This window comes from Canis lupus, chromosome 12, assembly GCF_003254725.2.
Source record: "Canis lupus dingo isolate Sandy chromosome 12, ASM325472v2, whole genome shotgun sequence".
NCBI lineage: Eukaryota > Metazoa > Chordata > Mammalia > Carnivora > Canidae > Canis > Canis lupus.
The window spans coordinates 20973464-20991432 of NC_064254.1; the positions used below are offsets into that span (position 1 = coordinate 20973464).

Sequence of the window (17969 nt, forward strand, 5' to 3'; positions counted from 1 at the left end):
ATGTGATATTTTAGTTTATATGCATTATAAAAGGCCTTGCTTTTGTGCACCTGCAATGTTAGACATGCTGTTACATTGCAAAAACTGGTAGTATAATTTCTTTCCACAATCTCAAGTTCATTGTTTGGCAGAAGTGAATGTGGTAGCATCATGAGACTCACCTGAAATTCTATGAGTGTGTTGCAGTTCAGTTGCAAACTATTGTTTGGTATCTGAACACGAAGCACATTTTATTTTTCAAATTTAAGTGTATTCCCTAGGGTTAGGTTCACTAAGTCAATTCTCTTTTAGCTAAATAGCATTACAGTATTGCGTTCTAATCTGAATGATTAAATGACACACTCTATCAGATGTGGGGCTACACTCTCAGATGTATTTCAATAGAATGAACTCAGGTATAAAGCTGAAAAAGCTATTAGATATCCTACATGCATAAAAGTGGGGCAATTTTAGGCTCTTTCAGGTCTAGAAATAAAAAGTACAATAGTATATCATTACTTTTGCATTTTGCTCATCAATAAGATTAACTTCTACATAGTCTCAAACTTTATGTAATCTTTTCTTTTGTCTCTACACCCTTTTTACTTCCTTAAATGTGACCTAGAACAGAATGTTTCTTTCCTATTCTCCCCATAATTGAAGCACTCCATGCAGGCCTTTAAAAAAATCACTTATTAATATTATAATTATTTGCTTATACCTCTTTTCCCCAACTCAAGGCTGGAAAATGTGTCATGTGTCATCTTTTTCCTCTAGCTTTATGCTATGCCAGATATTTAGCAGGCATTCAATAAATGTTCACTGAACTAGACTCTCAAAAGACCATTTACTTTCTTCATGATAAATACAGCAATAAGACAGCAAACTGTTTCATGATACGCAAGAAAGATTTTTGAGGCCCCAAATTCATTTCATCAGCTTAATGTGCTCTGATAGTATGATTAGCAGCTTCTGAAAGTGCTCCCAGTGATCCCTGGCACCTGATCTTTATGCCCATGAGTTGGACTCAGTAACTTGCTCCTAACAGAAAGAACAAGGCAACAATAATGGAATGATTTTCCAGGATAAGGTTGAGAAAGAATTGACTACTATCTTACTAGCACTCTCCATTGCAAACTTGTTGAAGCAAGGTGCCATGTTGGAGATGCTCACAAAACAAGAAACTAAGTATGGCCTCTGGCCAACAGATAACTAGGAACTGAGGTCCTCAGTGTGATAGCCCACAAGGAACTGAATCTTGCCAATGACCACATCAGTGAACTAGCAAGTGCCTTCTTCCTTAGCAAAGCCTTAAGATGACCCCAGGCCCAGTTAATTTTAATTGTAGACTGTGAGAAACCCCAAAACATAAAACCCAGCTAAATGAGCAATTCCCCAATTCTTCACCTGCAGAAACTTTGAAAGAAAAACTGTCATTTTAAGCTACTGTTTGGGGGTCATTTGTTATAAAGCAATAGATAACTAATACAGATAAAATCAATAATTTTACTTTTAAAAACAGAATCAGAGACAGAATAATTGAAATGAAGTTTATTTACTTGTTGGAACAATCAAGATATGCCTAATATTTTGATAACTATGTCAATATTTTAGTTCTAAGAATTTGCCTTTCCCAGTATGGTTTTCTCATATCACAAGAAAACATTTACACATATGGGAGTAGGTTGCCAAATTTCAAAAGGAGGAGGTAGAGATCAAGGCAGGCCACTCTGTAAACAAAGCAAGGCATACTGCTCCATGGAATGAGGGCTGAGAAAGGACCTACATTCTCAGCCCAACATCAATAAACGTTTTTCAACTCAGAGGGTTAGTCAAGTGCTTCAAATTTTCATTTCATTTATTGCTTTGAATCAAGGCATTGCCAGTTGGTTACTAATAAAACACAAACCGGAAAATAGACACAAACACTATGTAAAAAGAAGAATACACTGTACTTTCATTTACTAATAGGTAGGCCGAATTAGTTTATTGGATCAATTAAGTTCAGAAAGCATGAAAGCCTGGAAAGTTTCGTTGTGGTGAAGAGAAATTCCCAAACACCAGGGATAAAGGGTGCCATAGTGGATGTACAGGACAAGCATAAAAATACAAAATTAATATTTCAGGAAACACAAATGCTCATTTCACTTTTTAAATTTTCCTGGGCACCTTAGCAGCATATCTGGAAATAAGTGGATACGGGGTATATATTTTCTGAGTATTTTGGGGGGACCTGGTATGTGCCAGGAATTGAGAAAATAAAACTATAACACTTGGTAAAAAGTCACATATCTTAAGAAGTGCAAAAAAAGTGCTATGAAAATTCAAATGTTGCAGAGGATGAGAAAAGGGAATCGAACCCCTTGCAGAGGCTATACTCTCTCCTTAAAACTGCTCACCTCCCCTTTTCCAGGTCTCAACTTACAAGTCACCTTTTCAGATGCGCCTTTCCTATTATCTTGGGTAAAAAAATCAGTCTTTCGTCTTTGCATTTCTCCTTCTTCAACTACAACCCTAATCCTTAGTTCACAGCACATTGCATAATCTGTAATTGTTTTGGTTGCTTATTTTTATCCCCACCTGCCCTAATGAAGCTTTTACCCTTCAGGATGTTAGAAACAAGTCTATCTTGCCCCCTGAGGTGTGCCGGGCATAAAGTAGGCACACAATAGTATCTGCTGAAGGACCCAATGTGAACTATGAAGTCAAATAAGGGACTGGTATAGGAACAGGAAAAAAAAAAAAAAAAGCTGCCTTTCCAGACAGGGATGTCCAGACACGGAATCCAATCACAGCTCTTACTCCGACGAGCAAGGCCCTGCTTGCACAGCGCGCTCAGAGAAGCCAGGAGGGATTCTCGGGGCGCGGGGACGCCCCTCGCCGGGGGCCTGAGAGCAGGCGCGGCTTCTCCCTCCCCTCCCCTGCCCCTCCCCCCGCCCCTGCACCCCCGCCCCCACCCCCGGTCTGCATCGCAGCCCCTCTGGGGCCCCTATCACTTCCGGGCCCCCACAGGCGCGCCCAGCCCGGGGACCAGAGCCCGCCCACCGGGCCCCCCTCCTCCTCTCGCCCGGCGCGGGGACCGTTGGGCGCCCGCCGCACAGGGCGGTGCCGCCGCCGCCCCTGCGCCCCTCTGCGGCTCGCCCCCGCCCGGCGCCCTCCGCCCTCCGCCCTCCGCCCTCCGCGTCCCCGCCCCGCTCCCCCGTCGCGGTCACCCCATTCGTCCCGCGGCCGCACCCGCCAATCACCGCGCACCGCCGGCGCCGCATCTGGCGATGGGGCGGGGCCTCCCGCGGCGGGCGCGCGCTCCTTCCCCGCCCGAGGCTCGCGCGCCGGCGGGGTCATTCCCGGGCATTGACCGGCCTCGGCCCGGCGCTGACCCGGCGGGGGACCCGGGGGGAGGGGGTGGCGCTGAGCCTGGGGCGGGCAGCTGGGCGGCCGGGACCGCGGAGGGAGGCCGGCGGCCGGGGGAAGGCTGCGGGCGGTGCTGCCTCCGGGGTCCGCGCGCTGCGCCGTCCCGCCCGGAGCATCCCGCCCGGAGCATCCCGCCCGGCGACTGCGGCGTCCCGGGTCCCCGAGGCGCGCGACCCGGGGCAGCTGCCGGGGGTGGGAGAAAACGGCGAGGAAACGTGTCTGCGGGCGGCCCAGCCCGACGCCGGGGCCCGGGGAAAAGCCTCGAGAGAAGCTTTCAATTATTTTATTTTATTTTATTTTATTTATTTATTTTATTTATTATTATTTATTTATTTATTTATTTATTTATTTATTTTGCTTTCAATTATTTTAGTCTCCCCCCCCCCCCGCCCCCCCGTGAATTAGCCCTCTGCTCTGGAGTTTGCTAATGTGTCACCACTGCAGAGAGGGAGGTATTACAAAAGGCTGAGGTTTAAAATTTAAATGTGAGGTTGCATTAACATTTTTAAAATTTGAGCTTTAAGTTATATTTGCTTGTGGCAGCCTCATAAACTGTGATGTTGAAAATACTTCTTTTGGAATATTTCATAAATGGGCTCCCCCCCTCCTCCCCGCCGCTGTCTGATTTATCTTCCATAGTGTCTTATTTCCCCAGGAAGGATAAGAGGAAACCTAGTTGGCTTTTCTGTTGGTGGGAAAAGTCACTCTTTCACTCCCCACTCTCCACCCTGTCCCCAAAACACTTAAAGGCACAGAAAGCACTTTGATCACAAACTGCTGCTAGATGTTTTCACTTCTCGTTTAATTCTCTCTCTCTCTAAAAGGTTTTATTTATTTATTCATGAGACACACAGAGTCAGAGAAGCAGAAGATCCAGGCAGAGGAGAAGCAGGCTCCCTGCAAGGAGTCCGATGTGGGACTTGATTCGGGATCCTGGGATCAGGCCCTGGGCCAAAGGCAGACGCCCAACCGCTGAGCCACCCGGGCGTCCCTCATCCCTCATTTAATTCTCCTAACCAATCTGTAGGAATAGGTATTATCACTCTTTTCAGATGTCAGAACCAGATCCAGATGAACCTGGCCAGGGTCACAAGTTTGTTAGTTACAAAGTTTGGGCCCTTTCCACAATTCTTTCCCTGAGATCATGTAATTTCAATCCTCAATAAGTGAAAGGTGGGAAGAAATCTAACGCTTTGGGAGTCCTTAGCTCAGGATGGTGCATCTAGCCAAGTGCAAGCACTTCTTGGAGATGGATTTGTGTTTCTTGAGAACTCTGTTAAGTGCATAGTTTTCATGCCAGAACTTTGAAGAGTTCTGGAAGTAGAGTTCCTTGAAGTTCTGAAATGCATGGTCACATGTGGGCTGATGCCTTTTGCAACCCTTGCAACCTGACCTGAAACAAAACCCCTGTTCATAATTAAGTGTCGCCAGTGGGGATGCTGGAAGGCTGCCCAGGTCTTGTTCAGGGACTTTAGACTTTGTGGCAAACAGAGTACAGAAAAGTTGGATTAAAGACAGAGTTAATTAGGTCACAGAATGCTTTCTGTGGGTAGAAAGTAGCAAGCTATGATCGGACTTTTAACTCAATCCGATTTAACAGATTGGCTGAGTATATCTGCTCCATGCTCCATGCTGTGGGTACACAAAGATGAGTGAGAAGCTTTTCCTGCCTGCTAGAAAAGATCACAGTTGGGTTAAGGCACATTAGTGAGTTCAGAGTATGAATAATAGTAAAGGAAGGCAGTACAGAAAGTGACAATAGGTGGATACCAGGCAGGAATTATGGATGTACTTTCACCAAGCAGTGCAGGTCAAAATGCAGAAGGAAAGGAGGCTCCTTTAGGCTCCAAGATGAAGAGTCAGGACTTTTCTTCACCAAGCAGCCAGAATGGCTTTTTTTTTTTTTTTTTTTTTTAAAGCCAATCCAATATCCTTCAACATCCTTTAACAGCTTTCCCATTGCACTTGGTACTAAATCCCAAATCCTTACTATGATGTGGAGCCCTGCATGATGCAGGCCCTGCCTACCTGCCCATCCTCCCAGGGCACCACTGTCTACACTTGCGCCATGCCCTTCATCTCTTTGTTTCTCAGAAATGAAACTTTTTCTCAACCCAGGCCTTTTACACAGCATCCCCCCTGCCCGGTCACTCTACTACCCTGTCCCCTTTCTGTACCCTTTTTCCTAGGTCATCTGTTCTATCTCAGCTTCAAGTTGCTTCCCCTGAGAAGCTCCCCTTCTAAATAAGACCCACTGTTATAACTCTCATCAGATCCTTTTGATTCCCCTTGTGCTTAGCAAAATTTTCTAAGATACTGTTATTTATGTGATTATCTCTTTGACATCTGCCTGTCCCAGCAATGCATCATTTTTTCTAATAGGGCTTATAACAACTTATAAGATATATTTATTTCTGAAATTACTTGTTTTTATGTCTGTTGGCCCAACCTCCTGTGGGCTCCATGCAGACGTGTTTTTGTTTCCTATCATATTCAGCAGTTAGCACGATGGTTGGCATATTGTCAGTGCTCAATAAATATTTCTTGAATTAATTCTCAGAATCTGTCCATCTAGAATACATGTTGGGGAATAGTGGGAGGTGGGCTGAGAAGATAGGATGGAGCAGATGCAAGGGGTAGAGAGAAGCATTTCTACCCTGTGGTAGATCTGCACTGGTTGATACGGAAGCCACTGGCCATATGTGAGTATTTAGCACTTGCAATGTGACTAAAGAACTGACTTTAAATTGTTTACTTTTAATTAACTTACTTGTCTTAAAGTATACCTGGGACAATGTGGCTATATGAAGCTACTTTTAAAAAATCTTTTAAAAAATTAATTTATTTTCAAAATTTAAATTCAATTTGCCAACATATAATACCCAGTGCTCCTCCCATCAAGTGCCCTCCTCAGTGCCCATCACCCAGTTATCTTATCCCCCCACCCACCTCCCCTTTGCAATCCTTTTTTTGTTTCCCAGTTTGGAGTCTCTCATGGTTTGTCTCCCTCTCTGATTTTTCCCACTCAGTTCCCCTCCTTTCCCTTATAATCCCTTTCACTATTTCTTATATTCCACATGTGAGTGAAACTATATGATGAATGTCCTTCTCCAATTGACTTATTTCACACAGCATAATACCCTCCAGTTCCATCCATGTTGAAGCAAATGGTGGGTATCCATCCTTTCTGATGGCTGAGTAATATTCCATTGTGTGTGTGTGTATATATATATATATATATATATATATATATATATATGTATGTATATATACCACATCTTCTTTATCAATTCATCCGTTGAAGGGCATCGTAGCTCCTTCCACAGTTTGGCTATTGTGGACATTGCTGCTATGAACTTTGGGGTACAGGTGTCCCAGCGTTTCACTACATCAGCATCTTTGGGGTAAATACCCAGGAGTGCAATTGCTGGGCCATGGGGTAGCTCTGTTTTTAACTTCTTGAGGAACCTCCACACTGTTTTCCAGAGTGGCTGTACCAGCTTGCATTCCCACCAACAGTGCAAGAAGATTATCTTTTCTCTACATCCTCACCAACATTTGTTGTTTCCTGTCTTGTTAATTTTAGCCATTCTCACCAGTGTAAATGAAGCTACTTTTTAAATAAGTTTTATGAAATTCAAATATCGGGTTAAGGAAAATATAATTTTAGACTTAGTTTCACTAATTCTAGGGGGTATACCCAAAGAATTGAAAGCAGTGACTCAAACACATACTAGTACATCAATGTTCATAGCAGCAAATAGCCAAAAGATGGTCATACCCAAATGTCCACCCACAGATGAATTCATAAGCATAGTGGGATATATATGTGAATATAATTCAGCCTGAAAAAGGAATGAAATTTTGATACATGCTACAACATAGATGAACCTCAAAAGTGAAATAAATGAAATAAGCCAGTGGCAAAAGAACAAACATGGTTTGATTCCACTTATATGAGATAACCTAGAACAGGCAAATTCATAGAGAGGAAGAAGAATAGAGGTTACCTGGGGCCAGAGGAATTGGGGAGTTATTATTTAATGGGGATAGAATTTCTGTTTGGAATAATGAAAATGTTCTGGAAATGAATAGTGGTGATGTTTGCATAGCCTGGTGAATACACTAAAAGCTCCTGAATTGTACCCTTAAAAATAGTTAAACTGTGAATTTTATGTATGTTTTACTGCATTAAAAATTAATTTCAGTAATTCCTTTTTACTTTTGAAAAATGTGGCTTACTAGAAACATTTAAATATCAAACATGGCTTCCTCATTATGTTCTATCAGGCAGCACTGGGTTAGACAATGGAGAAGATGAGTAAATTTCTGTGGTGAAGGGTTCACTGATGTCTGTGGCATCAGGAAGGCTGCTTGCAAGGAGGGCAAGAGGGTATCACATTGTGATGAATCCAAGAATTTAAAATTTTGCAGAATAGGTTATATATAAAAAGATACATATGGAAAAGCCTGGATGGACAGGGGAGGGGATGCACAATAGGATTTGAACAAGGAAGGGCTTTCTTTGTGCCTAAAGTGGAAACCTTCTAGAGACAGTGTTTTCCTTGCAGTAACAGGATAACTTGGCAGTTATCCCAGCGTGATGTTTCTTAATTGTTGCGGGATCAAATGAATATCGTGTGTGAGAAAGCTTTTTAATCTGAGAGAGGTATCAGTGAGGTGAGAGACAAGGGTGAGACACAGATAAAGTAAATCACAAGAATGGGATTTCTTCAGGGTGTTCATGGTGATGCTTTCCATCTGTCTGCTCCTGCTTCTATAAAGAAGCGCTGGCTTGGGAGGTTTTCTACTAGTGCCACAGGATCATTTGTATAAAACTGTGAGAAGGATCATCCATCTTGATTCCTTTAGTGAGAGAAACCCACACCTCCATAATTGTGCCATCACTGTTTTCAGAATATTGTTCTTGGAGAACAATTATCTTCACACATTCAGGGTTGCTCTGTTACTTGTGAAGTTTTCAACCACCCAGAAGCCAGGTAAGTGCTGACCCCAACTCAGGAATGTGTACTGGGCCTAAGGACAAGAGCTATAGGAGAAGGTGTCAGGACAACAATCAAAGACAATTTGTCCAACTTGGTCTGTAGCTCCTGGAAGCCAGTGTGAGATATATGATCCAGAACTACTTGAGAGCTGATCTCGTGGGTTCTTGAGAGTAGTTCACAAGAGCTACATGGGTTGCCTGGACCTGACTCCAGCACATCCTTACAGCCCTCTGACAGTTTAGGAAACGGTCCAGTTCTTTGGGCCCCAGATTAAGAATGGCTGTTGCTGGGGCACCCAACACCGGATCCACCCTGGTCAGAAGTACATTTGCCTCTCCAGAATTAAAATTTCACCTGCATGGGGCTGAAAATGGCTCTGAGACTGGGACTATAGGGAGTGAGGCCAAGTTCCCTGGAGAAAAATCCATATAGTCAGAATATGAGTTTAATACTCTACAAAACAATGCAGAGGCATTCTCTGTCCAGATGAAATCAGAAGCTTGGTGGAACTGCTAAAAAGTTTGTACCGAGTAAGCTTTGTATCTATCTGTATATTTGTATTTTTTGCTGTTTTTAGGTTTAGCATGGCTTAGTTTTTTTAAAAGATCCCTGTAAGGCCTAAGATTATGTCCTTGTCTGACCATTCCAATAAGTTACCAAAAATAAGTTCCTAGAGCAAGTCTGTATAGTATTGGTGCTGGTATGGGATGAAGGAGTAGGTTTTAAATACGATCCAAATTCCTACAGCCAACCTCTGGCATAAATAGTGCCTTTGGAGAGAGTTTACCCTTAGGCCCGACTGTGTTGGCCTGATCATGACTAAGAGCTTACATTATGTTTCTAGATATCACAAGTAATTGAGTTACTAACATAGTTTCTTTTGTCATCTTAGCACAGAATGCTATTTCTGTGCTCCCCATTTCATGGCTAGGTTTGCTCTCCATGAAGTAGAAATTAGGATACTTATCTGAAAACAGAGAAGATCTTTGGCTTGAATGTTTTAAGTAACAGCTGGTTTAACTGAACCTGATAATGATTCTAGCATCCACCATTTTCCACTTCAAGGAGACATGGGAGCATTACATAGATTCCCAGGGAAACAGAGGCATGGAGAAAAAGTGTTCATCTGTTAAATGCTTAAATTGTCTGAGATTAACTATTAAGATTGGGCTCCAAACAGCAGACTACTAGAAAAAAAAATCACTGTTTTATAAATTAGCAAACTTCTTGGGGCTACTGGGTGGCTTAGTCAGTTAAGCATTCATCTCCTGGTTTCTGCTCAGGTCATGATCTCAGGGTAGTGAGATTGAGCCCCGTGTTGGGGCTTGTGGAGCTTGCTTAAGATTCTCTTTCTCCTTCTGCCCCTCCACCACCAAAGAAACCTTAAAAAAAATAAATTAGCAAGCTTCTTGATTCATCTTATGCAGTAATGCCAGAGAATGCAGCTCAACTAAAGGTGCTTAGAGATTTAAAAGGATACCTAAACCTTTTAATCTAGCAACACCAATAAATGGTAAATTCTTTAATCTTTTGGATGGCTCTGGGAGAGACGTGGTGGTTTTATATATCAATGACTATAATATTTGTACACTAAATTGTCATGATGTCAACATTTCTGCATTCTCAATTTCTGTAGTTGCTAGTTGCTAGTTGCTGTAGTTGTTGCTTTGTTTTTTATGAAAGGTTAATGGCATGGTTCTCTATTGTGTCTTGTCCTCTTGTTGCCTAACAAATCTAAGCTGTTTTGGTAAAGTCCAGTAACTGTTTACTCACTACACTAATGAGAAGCCCTTATGGGAAGGGTAGAAACCACTGCTATCAACTGTTTGTTTTTTTGAAGGATTCATAAAAAATCTCAAATCCGCATATTGCTTGGTCCTGAACGAACACAGATTTTTAGATCCTATACGCAATTTTGTTTTTCCATGTTGCTACATTATCTTTTTATTTTTTAAAGATTTTATTTATTTGAAAGAGAGAACTTGCAAGTGGGGAGGGCAAGTGGAGGGAGAGGGAGAGGGAGTCAAGCAAACTCCCCACTGAGTGCAGAACCAACACAAGGCTCCGTCTCAGGACCCTGAGATCATGACCTGAGCCAAACTCAAGGGTCAGACACTTAACTGACTGAGCCACCCAGCCGCCCCTATATTATCTTTCAAAAAATGTCCATTTAATAATTGTACCATAGTCATTGCTTAAGCCATTTGTACTTAATGCAAATTTCTACGTTTTGGACCAAATCTACTGAATCCAAATAACTGGGGGTGAGCTCAAGAATCCCTGTCACACAAATTCTACTTTACTAGAGCTGGCTTAAGTTGTAATTTTCCATTGTTATAAATAAATTTGCAATAAATGCCTCTGTGAACCTTTGATTTCCTTCTTTGAATAATTTCCTTATTTTTTTAGTATGTCATTTTTTTCTAAATAGGATGAACCAAAAGTACATATGACATTTAATCTATTTTCCTTTTTAATATTCTTTTCCCATATTAATTAACAAATATTTCCAAGAATAATAGACTTGATTTTTATCTACATTTTAAATCCTGCATGTGAGACAGCCAATAGTTTAAATCTAGAGAAATTAGGAGACAAAAGACAAACTCTTTCCACACTCTACCTGGTTGACTAGGTTAGGAAGGAAGGCAATGGAGATGCAAAGGGGATTTGTTCCCACACATGTGGAATAGAAGTAACTAGTGGTAGTGAATGTTGTTCATTCTTAGAGAGAAATTTCACATACTTTTTAAAAGGTTTTATTTATTTGAGAGAGAGAGAGCATGAGCAAGGTGGGGGGTGGGGGGAGAAGCAGACTCCCCACTGAGCTGGGAGCCTGATGGTGGCTCCTTCCCAGGATCCTGAGATCATGACCTGTGCTGTGCAGGTAGCCCACAATTTCACATTAATTATCTGATTAGGTTCTCTTAACCCTGTGAGGTAGATATGATTATTCTTACAGTATGGATAAGGAAGCCAAGGCTTAAGGTTGCTAAGAAATTGCCCAAGGCGTGGGTGATTGAATATGGGAGTTTTCCTGCCAGCTCTGTTCTGTGCTGTTTCACATCATAGGATTTATTTATTGGGAGTACCCTTTTCTTAACAGAATGTTCAGAGAAGTTTTCTTCTTTACCTCTACTTTTATTTCTGTTTGAAACTTTGGACGATCCCAGTCAGTTTAATGACAAAAGCAGGTAATAGCAACAAGTAATTGGAAAGTACTGCATCAGGTACTGTAGAGAGTACCAAGATGAGAGGGCACAGCCCAGGCCTCTAGGGGCTTTCATCTGGGAAATATAAATAGCATGTTTAAGACAAGAAGGGGCCAGGGACCATAGAAGATTTTGCTGATTTCTTCCTTGACATTTGAGGAATAAGAGGCCTAACATTCCCCATCTGAGTTATTCCAAATAATCCCTCTTTGCTGGTCTCCTTTCATGAACTCTAAGCTCCTCAAGAGTGGGACATGGGTTCCCAATGCCTGTTGCTGTCTCCAAGGTTCATACACTGCCAGGTACAGAGCTGGCACACATTAAATGCATCTTGGCCCCAATTTCTTCCACATACAATATGTTTCATGATGTTTCCCCCCACTTAATCGGTATTTATTTAGTTTCTACTATGTGATAGGCACTATTCTAAGAACTTGGGAGATCAGGGAACAGAACAGACAAAAATGTATGACTCTTTGACTCTTGCAGAGTCAAAATGTATAATCATTGTTTTGCTCTCCAGGACGTTGATCCTTGCATGGTATATAGCAGAGGAGAGGTGTTGAGAGTCTTGGCTTCCAGCTTTAGTTCTTCTGTACTCTTACAGCTAAAGAAATGCATGACTGCTAATAGCTGAAGAAGTTTCAGGTACCTCCCTGTCATTCTTTCTGTTAAACTTGACTCTACATAAACCTAAACTTCATTTGAAATTTTAGGGAACTGTCTAGGCAAGGACCTGGTATGGTGAAGGGCCTGCTTGAGGGTGGGGCTGGTGGAATGGATTAGCTTGAAATTAGGCCAGGCTGAGATCAGAGTAGAGAGCCTTGGAGAAGCCATTTAGGTTTTGGGTAACTGAGAGTGTTTTGACGTTTTTGAGGAAGAAAAATAAAGTGTTATCTGTAGAAGGAAGGTTTCCCTGGTAGTGGTGAGAGGGTTCACCACAGAGTACCAAGACAAATTAGGAGGGTCTTCCACAGAGCCTGCTATGAAATACTAGACCTATAGCATGACAGAAGAAATGAGAAGAGGGAAGGGAAGCTGCATAAGTAGAGACAATATAACTAGATGGCTGATGGAGAGAATTGGTGAGGGTGATAGGTATCTGGGAAGATGTTAGTGACATTAGCCATTAAAAATACAGAGCAATGCCCAGGCTTTTGATTGCTAGATGTGAATGATATAATGAATGCAATTTTGGATATTTTGTACCAATTAAGTAGGACAGCACCAGTCGTACTGGTTATGCCAAATTATTACATTTAATTCATCTCAATATATATTTCTAGAGTTCCTACCACTTGCTAAGTGTTAGAAGTCATACAAAGATGAGTAAGACAAGAAAAAACAAAGATGAGTAAGACAAATATTGCCTCAAATAGCTTTCAGCTTGATGACAGAAATAAAAAACAACAATAAAAGGTAAAATACAATATTTCATAAGAGGTATAGGAACCATCAAGACTTGAAGAAGAAAAAGCTTATGGTCCTTTAGGGGCAAGCTGTGATGGTTAAGATATATATATTTTTAAATTAAAAAGCATTTTTTCAGCATATTTCCAAGGGCTATGGCCAGCTGTGGCCATGGGATCTCCAACTGCATGCGAGAGCAACCCAAAGACACTTTGACAGCACAGGTCAGCATAAAGCCTACGTGCAGCTGCCACGCACCTTTCCTAGAACTGCTGGGGGTGGGGGCATTTTTTCCCCGCAAATGCCAAAAATATCCAATGAAATAATTAAGTTCAGAAACATCTAATAAATGTGGACTCAAGTGCAGTGATTATACTATGAAAATCTTAGTGAATTCCTTCCAGGGGGATGGCATGAGATGCTGTTTACCATCCACCTGGAGTTTCCTTGGTGAAATCTGAAAGCAGCTGAAATCTGAAAGCAGCCTCTGTACTCAGAGGGCAGGGAGAGACGGAAGGAAGAGGCAGGCCATTCCAGGTTGGTAGATGGCAATTTTAATAAGCAAAGGGAACTTGTATACTAGGCTTATCGTAACCTGTAGCAAGATGAGGAAAAAAAAATTTTTAGCAACAAAAACCTGTTTTATTTTTTCCAAATACAGATACAGAAGTTTGCATGTTTTGCAAATATTCCTTCAAAGCAACATTTCTTATACAGTCCCTTTGTTCTAAAAGCTCGACATAGATATGTATCCACAGTGCAATGTTGGCTTATCGAGGATCCACCTTGCATAACACTCATCATTTAAAAAGCCAAAATGATTAGTCGAACCAGAACTGTTTTTGTCAAGGCAATTTTTTTTCGGTGGATAGTTTTTCTCTAAAGAAAATTTAGGTAGTATACATATTTCTAAATGGTAACAGTAATCTTTGCAAATAATAGTTTCTAGGGCTCCAACTTGGGGTTAATTCAACTTGACCCAGAAATTGGGGTTGGAGCCCCTCAAGATGGCTTTAAATTAGAGAGGTACATTGAGGTTATGAGAACTTGGAGTCATCCCTGCTTCTCTAAGAACAAAAGTCACAATGCATGAAATGAGATGATTTTCTTGACAAAATTTAAATACTAAACCCAATAATGGCCACTTGGAAAAATTAGGGTAATTCAGTTTCTGCTTCCATCTTTGGAGAATACATGAGATTGACTCCCTTAGAATTGTAGTTTTTCCAGTTGTGATGCTCAAATATATTTTCAGAAAAGAAAAATCAGTGGTCTAATAATACAACAGTCATGATACCTCATAGTTGTGGCTCCCACCCACCAGCCAAATCTTAAAAGCTTATAAAGTTTAACCAGGTACAATGTATACAGTGTCAGTGTTCTCAATAACCACATCACTATCTCAAGCCTATGTCCCTGTAGTTGCCTCTGGGAGCTAGAAAGGCAAGCAGAACCCACATCCCAAGGATGGGGGTGGGGGGACACCTCTGAGTGTCTGGGCTAGCTCACAGGTCAATTAGCAATCATGCTAATTGTGATAAAATCATTATCTGCTCAGCCTTGAGGAATTCAATGCTTTACATTATTTGGGACTAGTAGATTTTCCCAGAGCATTTCTGTGATCATATACAAAATATTCTGGCCTTATGTAATTCAGGTTGTATTTTCTAACTACTTTTGCAATCATGTCTTTTTGATGATGTTCCCCAACAGATGCATGAGTGAAAATCCATGCCTATAAACAGCTAAGAAAAATACTGGCAAGGATGATTTGGGAGATTTCAACTTACTGTAGCCTACACTTGCAGGCTGGAGATGATGTATATACTTAGGCAGTCTCTTGTTTCTGCTCTTGAACACTTTGACTGAAACACCACAATTTAGGTTTTCTTTGAGCTGGTCAGTCCCAGGCAACTTGGCTGATAAGGGCAGCCTTTTTAAACACTGCAATTGGGGCACCTGGGTGGCTCAGTCGGTTAGGTGTCTGCCTTTAGCTCAGGTCATGATCTCAGGGTCCTGGGATGAGCTAGATCTGTGTAGGGCTCCCTGATCCATGGGAAGCCTGTTTCTCCCTCTGCCCCTCCCTGGTTCCCCTCCTCACCTCATGCTCAGGCACACACTGTCAAATAAATAAAAAAATCTTTAAAAAAAGAAAAACACTGCAGTAGACATTGTAAGCACTGGTAAAAATCTCTTTTGAAACTCAGATTTAAAAAAAAAATAGTACTATTTTTCTGAGTTTATTTGATAAAAACAAAGATGCATTTTCTTCCAAACTGTCAGTGGTTAAGTTCTTTAGTAAGTGGTCCACGATAGCCAGGTTGTGTGGCAAACTGGCTGGTGTCTATTTCCTTCCACATACATAGGTGTCTGACCAGGAGTGCTTCAATCCATGTACCTTTTCTTTCTTTCCTCATTCTTTTTGGCAATTGACATTGTTTTCTTTGCAAAATAACAGGATGCTTCTTGTCTTCCAGCCTGGGAATATTTTTTCATATCCCTAGGGTGTGAATTAAGAGAAGAATTAAGAGTATTGTCCATGGTTCTATTGGCTCTTTTTCTTTGTTGGAGATGATAAATTATTTTATTTTCAGCATCTTCATTTAATAATTATGGGGCTGGCTTCTAATGACATGTTGCTCATTAATTGCAAACTGAGATCATAAGGTGTAATTCTGTATCCTCTTAATAGAGCTGATGAGTCACTGATTTCAATTTGATCAGCATTGGACTGTCAAGCCGGAGCACCTGTCCTGGTCTCAGGAATAAGAGGTTTATTGAAAATCTGAGCCAAACCAGACTTCCCACAATCTCTCAGCCAAAGCCTCTGCCCCATCCCAGTTAGTATGCTGGAATTAGCTTTGGCCAAAAATCATAATAGGGTCTCTACAGCAGGAAGTGTTGAATTTAAATCTGGTTTTGCTTATTTTTTAATTTTAAAAATTTTATTTATTTTTGCTTTTAAATATGCACTGATTCAAGCTGTTTGGTTTGAACATCTGTTTAGTTAAAAAATTCCATTTTTTGTATGTGTTTTGGTATATAAAAGTAATATAGACTCATTGAAGAAAATTTGAATTACAGAATGCTAAAGTTTGAAGAAAATGACCCAAACTACCCATCATAACTCACTATTGATGTTTTATTTCCTTCTTGTCATTTTTGTTTATAAAAACAGAATTTATACATATATACCTTAGCTTGAAAAATATATATATTTTTCGTTCTAATTTTGCTTTGCAAATTTTGTGTGTTCTTTGTTTAAATCACCAATCCTTTGCACCTGGTCACCTTTGGAATTGTCTTTGTTTCCCTCCTGTTACACATTTACTCAACATCTGGACCTTTGTGTCTGGTCAGCATGGGACCTTTGGCCACATTTCATTAATAAGGCTAATGCCCAAGAAGGGGGAATCACACCACTTTCCCAATTCTGATTAAAGTATCCTAGTGCATGAGGTTTCATTTTAATAGCCTGATGTATAATTTGATTATTTTTCTGCAGGATGAGTCGTGCCAGGAGCTATGAATTTTATAAAAGACTTTGACCTGACCAGAGGCTATTCCATTAAACATACCCATACAATGCAGGCTTTAAAAACAAGTTTCAGAGAATTTACCATCATCTGGTCAGATGCTCACAATCCCATTTCTGCAGTCCTATTTATATAAACCCAACAGTTTCATGGTTGATGATTGGCTATAGCTGTGAGTGGAGACTTGCACATTCAGGGAGTATGATATTAAGGGAATCACCTATCACCTCCTCTGTATGTTTTCTTTTTTGAAACTTCGCTAATGGCCACTTCAGTGGAGCCCAGACCTAGAACGTCAGTTGTGTTTGTTTCTAGAAACTATAGGTAAGTGGTTACTGTGATTGGTTCTCAATCAGGTTCAGCTGGAAACAGGGAATTACTATTTCTGAGCTTAATTGATGCCTGGAATTTTCTAAGCAAGGCAGGTCTTTACAGCTAGGTATCTGAAAATTCAGAAGAGACTCCCTTTTTACGTTACTCCCTTGAGGATCATCTGGCTTAGCTGAAACTGGCTAGAATGTCAGCTACCACCATTGCCAAATTCATCCCCCATGTCCACTCAATTTCCAATTGTAAGCATTATGTACTTCCATAGTTAATTTAGACAAAAAAGCTGATGTCTTCAAAATTTCTCGTTTTAATAGATTTTGTTTTTCTGAGTAGCATTGGCTCAAAAGTGCTTCACATCCTGACAGAGAAAGATGTTATAACACAGCAAATATCGATGTTCTCTAATATTGTACCCAGGGCAAACTGGAAGAGGACATGGCACAAATGTGTACACGTTGCTCATGACAACAGCAGACACTCTGGCCAATCTCAGAAATGGCTCTAGCAATGTCCACAATAGCCAAACTGTGGAAGGAGCCTCGGTGTCCATCGAAAGATGAATGGATAAAGAAGCTGTGGTCTATGTATACAATGGAATATTACTCAGCCATTAGAAATGACAAATACCCACCATTTGCTTCAACGTGGATAGAACTGGAGGGTATTATGCTGAGTGAAATAAGTCAATCGGAGAAGGACAAATATTATATGTTCTCATTCATTTGGGGAATATAAATAATAGTGAAAGGGAATAGAAGAGAAGGGAGAAGAAATGGGTAGGAAATATCAGAAAGGGAGACAGAACATGAAGACTCCTAACTCTGGGAAACAAACTAGGGGTGGTGGAAGGGGAGGAGGGCGGGGGGTGGGGGTGAATGGGTGACAGGCACTGAGGGGGGCACTTGACAGGATGAGCACTAGGTGTTATTCTGTATGTTAGCAAATTGAACACCAATAAAAAATAAATTTATTATTAAAAAAGAAAGAAATGGCTCTAGCGTGGAAGGGCTCGGAGAAATCATGTTACCTTAGAAATCATTGGCAAAGCCAGATGTGCAAAGACATCATCAGTACAAGGGTTTTCA

At 41.1% G+C, this 17969-nt stretch overlaps 1 non-coding gene across 1 annotated transcript; it reads left to right on the plus strand.

Annotated features, from left to right (window-relative positions):
* Positions 1-13154: 13154 nt before the first annotated feature.
* On the plus strand, positions 13155-13289 carry LOC112641907 (small nucleolar RNA SNORA44). The gene has a single exon (XR_003124892.1). It is a non-coding gene; the product is annotated as a small nucleolar RNA SNORA44 (small nucleolar RNA).
* The last annotated feature ends 4680 nt before the right edge of the window (positions 13290-17969 follow it).